Source organism: Sorex fumeus, unplaced genomic scaffold, assembly GCF_029834395.1.
Source record: "Sorex fumeus unplaced genomic scaffold, SorFum_2.1 ptg000011l, whole genome shotgun sequence".
Lineage (NCBI taxonomy): Eukaryota > Metazoa > Chordata > Mammalia > Eulipotyphla > Soricidae > Sorex > Sorex fumeus.
In genome coordinates, this window is record NW_026606068.1 from 7,344,006 (window position 1) to 7,354,662 (window position 10,657).

A 10,657-nucleotide genomic window follows, 5' to 3' on the forward strand; every position below is an offset into this window, starting at 1 on the left:
TCTCAGGGGACCATATGGGATGCTGGGAATCGAACCTGGGTCGGCCTTGTTGGCTGCAAGCAAGGCCAAAGCCCTACCCGCTGTGCTATCCCTCCAGCCCCTATTATCTTTTTTTTTAATGTTGGTTTTGTCCTATCCAAGAATCCAAACTGAGATCCTAATGAGTTCCTCCCATGTTCTTCCTCCTTAATGCAGAGTAGAGTGAAGACTTGGTTATTGGCACAGGGTGGACGGAGCCTTGATATACCTCTGGAATTAGGGTTGGAAACCGTTTGCCCGTGAACCTGATTCATGGTGCAGAGGCCAAGGAGATAAAGGGGTGGGGTGCGTGCCCGCTGGGCACACAGCCAAGTTCAGTCTCTACCACCACAAGGTCCTCACACGCTGGGTGGAACTGCGAAGCCTATACAGCTGGCTTGTTTATCTGGGGGTGGCCTTGCCCCCATGCACGCAGGGAGCCGCCCTCTCCTGCCACAGGAGAAGTTCTGAAATGGTGTTTCCAGTCTTGTAAAAGAGCCCTTTCGCCCTGAGCCTTTCTTGAGCTGGGGCTCAGACCCCAAACCGCCTTCTGTATGCTGAGAGGCAGTTTATTGTATTGTCACCTTCATAGACTCAATCTGGTTTGCTAGCCGACTAATACTAGAGAGTGAGGGAAGGACAAGACTCGTCTAGGGGCTGGAGCGATAGCACAGCGGGGAGGGCGTTTGCCTTGCACGCGGCCAACCCAGGTTCGATTCCCAGCATCCCATATGGTCTCCTGAGTGCAAAGCCAGGAGTGACCCAAAAAGCAAAAAAAAAAAAAAAAAACTTGTCTAACAAGATACAGAAACAGGTAAAAGATTTATATCTCTTTTTTTGGTTTTGGGGTCACGCCCTGTGCTGCTCAGGGATTATTCCCAGCTCTGGGCTCAAGGATCTCCCATGGAGCTCAGGGAACCTCATGGGTGACAAGAATCAAACCGAGGTTGGCCGTGTGCAAGTCTACCCCCTGTAGAACACTTGGGCACCAGAGTTAGATTTTTTTTGATTTTTTGGGCCACACCTGGTGGTGCTGCCTTTGCACTCAGGAATTACTCCTGGTGGGCTCGGGGACCCTATGGGCTGCTGGGGCTTGAACCCAGGTTGGCCTCATGCAAGACAAATGGCCCCAGTGACTCAGACTCACCGTTCCTGAGCGACTTTCTGTGAACTGTTAGTCTGCATTTTGACGGAGCACTTGGACTCTCGCCCACTGCTGGAACAGTCACTGCCCCAGCATTGTCTTACCTTGCTTTTTCAGGCTAGTTTTATCACTTTGGGGACCGTAACTCGGCAGTGCTCAGGAGGGATCCCTGGTGGTTCTCCGGACCCCATGTGGTGCTGAGGATTCAAACCCGGGTCAGCCACATGCACGGTGAGCACCTGACCTCTCGTCCTATCTCTGGCCCCATGCTATCTTGTGGATCACACATTATAAATGGTGATTATGGGGTTGTCTGAGGTGTCCTTGTTGCTGAATGCAGCTTCTGGCCCCAGGGCGGTGGCTGAGCAGTAGAGCACTTGACCTTGCATGTGTGAGTTCGAGTTTGATTCCTTTGATTCCTGCACCGCCCAGGAAAGGCCCAAAGTCCCAGGGGGTTGTCTGAGGTGTCCTTGTTGCTGAATGCAGCTTCTGGCCCCAAGGCGGTGGCTGAGCAGTAGAGCACTTGACCTGCACCGCCCAGGAAAGGCCCAAAGTCCCAGGTTCTGCCTTTGCCCAGCAGAACTATCAGGGGCAGAGACGTAGCACGCACTTAAGACTCCGGAAGGTGCTTGCCTTGTGTGGGCCGAGCGGGTCTAGTCCCCAGCACCCCATATGGTCCCCAAAGCACCTCCAGGAGAGTTCCCTGAGAGCAGAGCTAGGAGTAAATGCTAAGCATTGCTGGGTGTCACCGGGTATCCGGATGGAGGGGGTGGATCCTTCTGGAAACAGGAGGGCCATCCCTTAGCTCTCAGAGCAGTGTGGGAGGAAGCACCTGCACCCTGGGCACAGAATTCCTTGGACTTTCATTTCTTTTCTCATTGTGGGCTCACGTGAGCTTGGGCTGAACCATGGGGACCCCTTGGGAGGCTGGGACGTGGCTTTTGGGCCTGGCTCGATTCCCTGATTCTGCCGGTCTGGGGTGACCTGGGAATTAGCATCTCTAGCAAGTTCTCGGGGGCTGCTATTTGGGGGGCCTTGGGACCCTCATTTCATTCTTACCCAGGAATCTGCGTTTATTTCACCCTCCAATTAGCCTGGGGCCAAGCTGGTCTCCAAGAGTGGGCCATGGACAGACCCCTCCCGGGCCTACTTGCTCCAAGGCATTTGGATCCGCCTCGGGCTGTGGGGGGAAGTTTCCCTCCACACCAGGCTTAGCTCCGATACCCCCCTTGGGGGCACCCTATTCAAGGACACGACCTTGCTCTCTCACACCCTCCCCGGTCAGTTCCATTCCTGAGCTTGCCGGGTGTCTCCTCTTCGCCCAATATCACCCTTGACCCCCAGCCTGGAGCCTTTCCCCACACCGATGCCCCCATCACTGCTGGGAACTGGGAGGACGCCCTCTCTCCCACTGCCTGGACTCTGCCCTGCTCCCTGGGCTCCATCTCACTGCACCAGGTGCCTGCCCCGGAACTGCTCTGCATCGTCCCCTGAGGTCTCCGGCCCACCCATCGCACTCCTGGGAGCTGGCTAAAGCAGCCAGGATGCCTCGAGGTCAGATGGACGACCGTTCTGTCCACCGGCAGTTTCTGGTAAAGGAAATGAGCTGCTCAGACACATCACTGCTCGCTGCGTTTCCGGGGCTGCAGCAGCACAAGCTAAACACAGTGCATGTGCATTTATTTCTCCTAATTTGCGTGTGGGACAAAGGTCTCGGGGGTCCTACAGGCAGGGAGCGCCATCGGGATCTGTTTGCCTGCCAGCCCCCGCGTAGCTCCTTCCCACGCTGCTGTGCCTCTCCCTGACCCTACGGGCCACTCCGATGTGCCAGCCTGCCTGGCGAGCACTTTGCCGCCTGCCTCTCACCTGACCCTGTGGGCTGAGGGCAGTTAAGGACGAGGCTGCAGCCTGGACCGAGGCTGCTCTGGCCACTCCGAGTTTGTCTGACCTCTGTGGCTAGGGCCTCATTCTTTTTTTTTTTATTAAAATTTTTTTTGATAGTGAGACATCATGAGGTACAGTTTCAGACTTACACATTTTTGTGCTTGGGTTTCAATTATACAATGATCAAACACCCATCCCTCCACCAGTGCCCATTTCCCACCACCACGGATCCCAGTATCCCTCCCACCCCCCATCTCCCCCATCCCCCCCTGCCTCTGTGGCAGGGCACTCCCTTTTGTTCTCTCTCTCCTTTTGGGTGCTGTGGTTTGCAAAAGAGGCATTGAGTGGCAATCATGTTTGGTCTATAGTCTACTTTCAGCATGCTTCTCCCATCCTGGGAGGATCCTCCCAACACTATTTGGTACTCCCTTCTCTATCTGAGCTCCCTTTTCCCCTAGTATGTGTGGCTGGCCTCCAAGCCATGGAGCAAAATTCCTGGTACTAATCTCGGCCATTCTTGGGTGTTAGTCTCCTATTTTGTTACTTTATGTTCCCCAGATGAATGCAATCTTTCTATGTCTATCCCTTTCTTTCTGAGTCATTTCGCTTAACATGATACTTTCCATGTAGTACCACTTGTATGTAAATTTCATGACTTCGTCTTTTCTGACAGCTACATAGTACTGCATTGTGTAGATGTACCAAAATTTCTTCAACCAGTCATCTGTTCTCGGGCACTCAGGTTTTTTCCAGATTCTGGCTATTGTCAAGAGTGCTGCAATAAACAGGCAATTGCAGATGTCACTTCGACCATACTTTTTTGTAGGGCCTCGTTCTTAACCCTTTGTGCGTGAGTCCCAGTGGGCTGGTGGGACGGGGGGAGGGTGTGTGCGGGTGGTTTGAAGACCCTCCCTGACATCTCTCCCTGCGGCAGCATCCCGGGATTTCCGGCACCCGGGCCCAGGGCGTGGGAGCTGCTTGTGTGAGACTGAGGGGTGAGGAGATGCCTTTGACCGGGGTCAGGGCTGAGCCGAACCCCAGAAAGGCTGTGCCGGAAACTCAGCAGGAAACGGGAGTCGCTCCTTCTTCCCTCGGCTTCCTCCTGGCACTTCCTGTCCGTTTCCCGCACCGCAGGCCGCAGGAGAGGGGGTGCCCAGGGCCCCCCACCCGGTGCCTGGCCGCCTGCCCCCCACCTTGTTGGGAGGCTGAGGTTCGAGGGGGGCTTCTCCTCCGGACCTGGGAAGAACGTGAGGTGTGTGTATTGGGCAGAGTGGAATTCACACGGGCCTCCCCGGGGCACTGCAGAAGTAAGTGGCATCAGTAACCTCCTGCCACAGGCTGGAGCCGTAGCTCAGCGGGCAGGGAGGCCACGTGCTTTGGATACGTCCAGCCTGGGTTCGATCCCCCGCACCCTGTATGATTCCTGAGCACAGGGCCAGGAGTGAGCCCTGAGCACCACCAAGCGTGGCCCCCAAGCAAACCAAAACCCGCTGCCAGGCCTTGGTCCCGAGACACAGCTGGTGGGTGGTGAGCCCAGCCGGTCTGTCCGGTGAGCTGATGGGCCCTGATCCTCCCTGCCTGGCCATCGTGGCTGTTAGGGGGGTGACGTTTCCTGTCCCCAGAGAACCTGCTTATTTAGTGGCTTTTTGGTAGTAGCTGAGTTTGGTGGCAAAAAGGCGCTTCCAAGCCATGGCCAAAGGGAGCCCAGAGACCAGCACTGCTGAGAGGACGCAGGAGGGCTTGGGGTGGAATCCCGCCAGACTTCAGTTCCCCTCCACAACCCCTGTCTTGACTGCTCGGTGGCCCCCTGAAGGCCTTGTTTGCCTCTGGTCCTCACCTGCAGAGACAAGAGGACACAGGAGAGGGGTTACAAAGGTCAGAATTTGGGGGCTCACGCTGTGCTCTCGGGCTTACACATGAGAGAGCCTCACGTGAAGTGTGCGTGTCCGGGTCATGCTCATTGCCGGGCTGCTGCTCAGAGGGTGCCCCGCCAGACTCGGGCCAATGCCAGGGTGGGCACTGGACCTGAGAGGAGGGACTGGAGAGAGCAGGGGTGAAGGCACTGGTGCTCGGGGGCCAAATCCGGGTTAGTCATATGCACGGCAAGTGCCCTCCCTGCTGTACCATCTCCCCAGGCCTGTTGTGTGTCTCTAAGTCTCACATTCAAGAGAGATCATTTTGCATTTATCTCTCTTCTTCCGACTGTTTTCACTCAGCATGGCTTCCTCTAGTTCTGTCCATCTTACAGTAATTTGCATGATTTTGTCCTTTCTCAGAGCTGCGTAGTATTCTGTTGTGCAGATAAATCACACTTCTTTTTTTTTTTTTTGGCTTTTTGGGTCACACCCAGTGATGCACAGGGGTCACTCCTGGCTCTGCACTCAGGAATCACCCCTGGCGGTGCTCAGGGGACCATATGGGATGCTGGGAATCGAACCCGGGTCGGCCACGTGCAAGGCAAACGCCCTCCCCGCTGTGCTATTGCTCCAGCCCCTAAATCACACTTCTTGATCCATTTATCTGTAGCTGGGTATTGGGGTCGTTTCCATCCCTTGGCTATTCAAGTATAGTGATGAACACAGGTCTGCATATCCTTTCAAACTGATATTTTTGTGTTTTTGGGATAGAAGCCCAGAAGCGGTATCTGGCATCATCTGGGAGTCCTTTTTCAGAGAGATCTCCATGTTGCTCTCTGTAGAGGCTGACCCAGGCGACATTCCCACCCACAGTGATGAGGGTTTCCTTCTCTTCACACTAGTGCTGGTTGTCCCCACCCGTTTGGATACACGCCACCCCCACTGGCATGAGGTGGGATCGAGTGTTGTTTTGATTTTGCGTTTCCTAACCACGAGTGGTGATGAGCAGATTGTCATTGGCCTGCTGGCCATCTGTATGTCTTCTTGGGGTCAGTATTTGTTCATTTCCTCGCCCTACTTTGGGGTGGGGTCACTGGATCCTTCTGCTGTCGGGATTTTCTTTTTTAAGAATTTTTAAAAAATTTTTATAAAGTAGTTCACAATATTTGATCACATTTAATATTCAAACACCAATCCCACCGCCATTATACCTTCCCACCACCGTATTTTGGATGTTTCCATCCTGAACCCCAACCCCTGCCCCAAAGCAGAACCGAAATAATTTATTTTGTATTGTTTGCTATGAAAAACTGCTGAAAATGCTACAAAAAAAGTTTCCTTAGAGGAAAGAGTGTGAAAATTGTTTTCACCCAGGGGTCATTAAGCCCTTCTATAAGAGATCAGTAACATGTTGTTGAAGGTTGAGCCTTGCGTGCATACATACATATATATATATATATATAGTGGGCTGGAGTGATAGCACAGCGGGTTGGGCGTTCGCCTTACAAGCGGCCAACATGGCCGACCCGAGTTCGATTCCTCTGCCCCTCTCGGAGAGCCCGGCAAGCTACCGAGAGTATTTGATATGCCAGACACAGTAACAACAAAGTCTCCAATGGAGACGTTACTGGGCCCGCTCGAGCAAATCGACGATCAACGGGAGGGCCATAGTCACGGTCACGGTCCTCCTGTTGTTCATCGATTTGCTCGAGCGGGCCCAGTAACGTCTCCATCGGGAGACTTGTTGTTACTGTGTTTGGCATATTGAACACATCACGGGTAGCTTGCCAGGCTTTGCCGTGCGGGTGAGATACTCTCGGTAGCTTGCCAGGCTCTCCAAGAGGGGCAGAGGAATCGAACCCGGCTCAGCCAGGCTGGCTGCGTGTAAGGCAAATGCCCTACCCGCAATGCTATCGCTCCAACCTATATATATATACACATATATATATATACATATATGTGTGTGTGTGTGTGTGTGTGTTTCCCTCTGTGATTGGTTGCTTCTTTAAACCCCATCAAATGTTGTGCGATACTCTTGGAGCATGGGTGGTGTGAGGTATAAGATGTCCAGGAATAGGCTGACTCATGGGTGAGGCTCGGCCTGAGCGTGTGGAAAGTGGCCCTGGCCATGGCGGCGGTTGAGTTCTGGAAGTTTTCAGCTACAGGGACTGGGTTCCTTGGGACAGGGAACAGGGTCTGGCGGCATGGTTATGGTGTGTGTCATGTTATGCTCCCAGAAGGACATGTGACTCCTGATCGTTGCTGATGATGAGATAATCTGGCCGCTGTTGAGATTTTTGAGGGCTCTACAGATCTCGGGTATCTTTGTCTGCTGTACTGAGTGCATACACTTTCAAGTGAGGTGTCGTATGTGACTGCGTGACCCCTCGAAATTCCGCAACGCTGACACCCCAGGCACAGCACACCAAATTAGACAGGGGAGTAACACAGAGGCCCACTAAGGTCGAAAACAAAAACAAAACAAAACAGAAAAAAAAAAAAAAACCAGAAGGCTCAGCTAGCAACACTTTATGACGGTGAGATAAAACACTTTTTCACACATTTTCTTTGACTGTGGTAGTTTTTGATGATTCAACGAAGCCATGTATCAACGAAGCCATTTAGTTGCAATAGATAATATTTAAAATTTTATTTGGTGCCTACTAAGGGGCCAGGCTTGGGGGCAGGTTGGGGAAATGGGGTGGAGGGAAGGTCACTCTGGCAGTGGGCTTGGTATTGGAACATCGAATGCCTGCAAGGACCGTGTCACAAGAAACTTCGTAAACCACGATGTTTAAAGTTAAGAATAAATAAATAAATAAAGTGAGGTGCTCTGGCTGGCTGGGGAGGATCCGGCGTGGTTCTGCGGCTGCTGACTCTGCTGCACCCGACTCCAGCCTCCGTCATGAGAACTAAGCACCTGTGTCTGTCTCATCTAATTGCACATGGCATTGGCAGGTGTGGCGGAGGCTGCCCGGGCGGGGACGATCAGCCCAACTCATGGTCCAGGTGGGCCCAATAGAACCACAGAGTCCTGGGGCTGGAGCAGTAGCACAAAAGCCTTGCACGAGGCCCGACCCAGGTTCGATCCCCAGCATCCCAAACGGTCCCCCGAGCACCGCCAGGAGTAATTCCTGAGTGCAGAGCCAGGAGGAACCCCTGTGCATCGCCGGGTGTGACCCGAAAAGAAAACAGAAACAAAAAACACCACAGGGCTGGAGCGATAGCACAGAGGGTAGGGCGTTTGCCTTGCACGCAGTTGACCCGGGTTCGATTCCCAGCATCCCATAGGGTCCCCCGAGCACCGCCAGGAGTAACTCCTGAGTGCAGAGCCAGGAGGAACCCCTGTGCATCGCCGGGTGTGACCCGAAAAGAAAACAGAAACAAAAAACACCACAGGGCTGGAGCGATAGCACAGCGGGTAGGGCGTTTGCCTTGCACGCAGTCAACCCGGGTTCGATTCCCAGCATCCCATAGGGTCCCCCGAGCACCGCCAGGAGTAACTCCTGAGTGCAGAGCCAGGAGGAACCCCCGTGCATTGCCAGGTGTGACCCAAAAAGCAAAAAAAAAAAAAATACCCAAAAAAAACCCACCAGAGTCCTTGTAAGAGAAGCTGGCGGAGGGCCCAGCGGGCAGGGGAGAGGCGGCTGGACTCCCCCAACAGCCCCCCTCCCTGCTTTCTGGCCCAGGCACCTGCCCTGGGAACGCTGGGAGGTCCGTGGACTGGACCCTGGGTCCACTCCAGACCCTCCTTCCTGACTTGACGGCCCTGGCAGCCAGGCACGTGGCCAAGCCCAGCAGGCGACGCCTCTGTCTCTTGGTTTCCTATAGGCTAGACTGGTCGGGCCCGCAGAGGGAGATGCAGGAGACTGAGCTATGTCCACTGAGCTGGGCACTTTGCAAACGAGGCCTCCTGGGCGACGCCCCGCCCCGTGGCCACTCCGCCAATGAGCGCGTCGATTCCCAAGACGCCGCCCAATCACGTTCTCTCCTCAGCATCCTGGGCGGGCCCGCCCACCACTTCCCCCAGCCAGAGATGCCACCTCTCGTCCCCTGTACTGGGGGCCCGCGCAGCGGCGGGTGTGGGGGGCTCAGGTCTCCAGCATCCCATGCGCAGGGGCTGCTGCAGGGCCGGGTGGAGCTCAGGCCTGTTCTCTACCCGTTGAGCTAGGTGCCCTCTGCTGCCGTTTTGCTTTGGGACCACACCCCTGGAAGGGCACTCAGGGGTCACTCCTAGTGGGTCCGGGGGTCCTAGGGGATGCCGGGGCTCAAGCACCCCGCTCCCTTTTTTTCCTGCCCTTTTCTGGGCCACGAGGGTGAGGAAGAGGGTGGGAACTCAGAGGGGCCTTGGGAACGGGGGATCATGCTTATCTGGGGGACTGTGGTCATCTCTTGAGCGTTGGGGTTGTGGTGGCTGCATTTTGGAGGGTCCTGGAGATTCCGCCCCCCACACTCCCATCTCCCCCCACACCTGGTTTTGGTGGTGGTCAGGCACTCCTGGCTCCTGTGACAGTGGCCTGTGGCTTCCCTCAGACTCAGCTGGCTGGGGGACAGACGTGTTTGTGGTGGGCTTTCCCTCAAGAAGGGCCCGAGAATCACTCAGGCAGCCCCGCACAGCCAGGCCCTGCCAACCCTCTCCTTTGAGCCTCGCCCCTCAGCGGTGTTGTCAGGTCTGGTGGGGGGGGGGGTCTCATAGCGGGTGTTGTGGCCGAAGACTCCCCAGGCAGGGACCCCAGAGCCATCCGCATCACGTCTCTGCTGGGAGGCCCAGGCAGAACGGAGACTCACCAGGTGCCGGGAGATCTGGCTTCCAGGTGGTTGTTTTTCTCTCCCGTTCTACTCATCCCCAGAAGGTGCTTTTCACCTTGTTTTCTGGAACCTGTCCTGACGCCTTCCCAGGGCATCTGGTGACCCGCCATTCCCCTACAGAGTAGACAAACGTCAGTTGACTGCACTTGGAGACTTGGCAGGGGCTTTGGGGAAGGTGCCCCTTGGGCTTGGGGGCTCGGGAGCTGGGCCATGAGTCCACAGGGGTGGACACATTCCTGGCGCCCAGCATCAGACCAGCACAGCCAGGCCACCATCACCAGCATCAGTGCCCCAGGACCCCCCAAGCTCATCTGGGGAGGCCAGAACCCCAAGTTCACCTTTCTGCTGGGAAAAGGCAGCGGCTGAGGACTACGTCTGCCCAGAGCCTGCCACCTGCTGCCTGTCCATCAGCGTTGGGGTTGGGACCTCGTGGACTGGGGTCACTGCCCAGATGGGCAGGGAGTGTTGGGGACTCATGAACGCCCCTACCTGGCCCCTGCTGCTGAGTGTGATGTGGGTTCGGGTCCCTGCCAGGCCTGTTTCCGCTGCGAGGCAGCCACTTCCAAGGGGCCCTTAGTCTCTGGCCGAGGTTTGGGGGGCCAGATCTGACCGGTCACTCTTGGGCTGGGTTCCACTGCTCTTCTCGACAGAACTGGAGAGCCACAGTTAGGCCAGGGGGTGCCCTCGGGCCTACGTGAGCAATAGGTGGGCTGGGAGGCAGGAGCTGGCCTCAGGCAGAACCCCAGCTGGGCTTCTGGGGGTCCTGACACCCTCGCAGAAGCTTCTGGGCTTTGGTGTCCTCTGCCCCTTGGCTGTGCTGAGCTGTGTTAAGCGGTTTTTGTCTCTTTTTTTGCCACCACCACTAGCTCCACTTCCACACCTGCAACCCCAATCCTGTTACCCACTGGGGATGCCCCAGGCTAATGCTCCACTAGCCTGTAGGGTT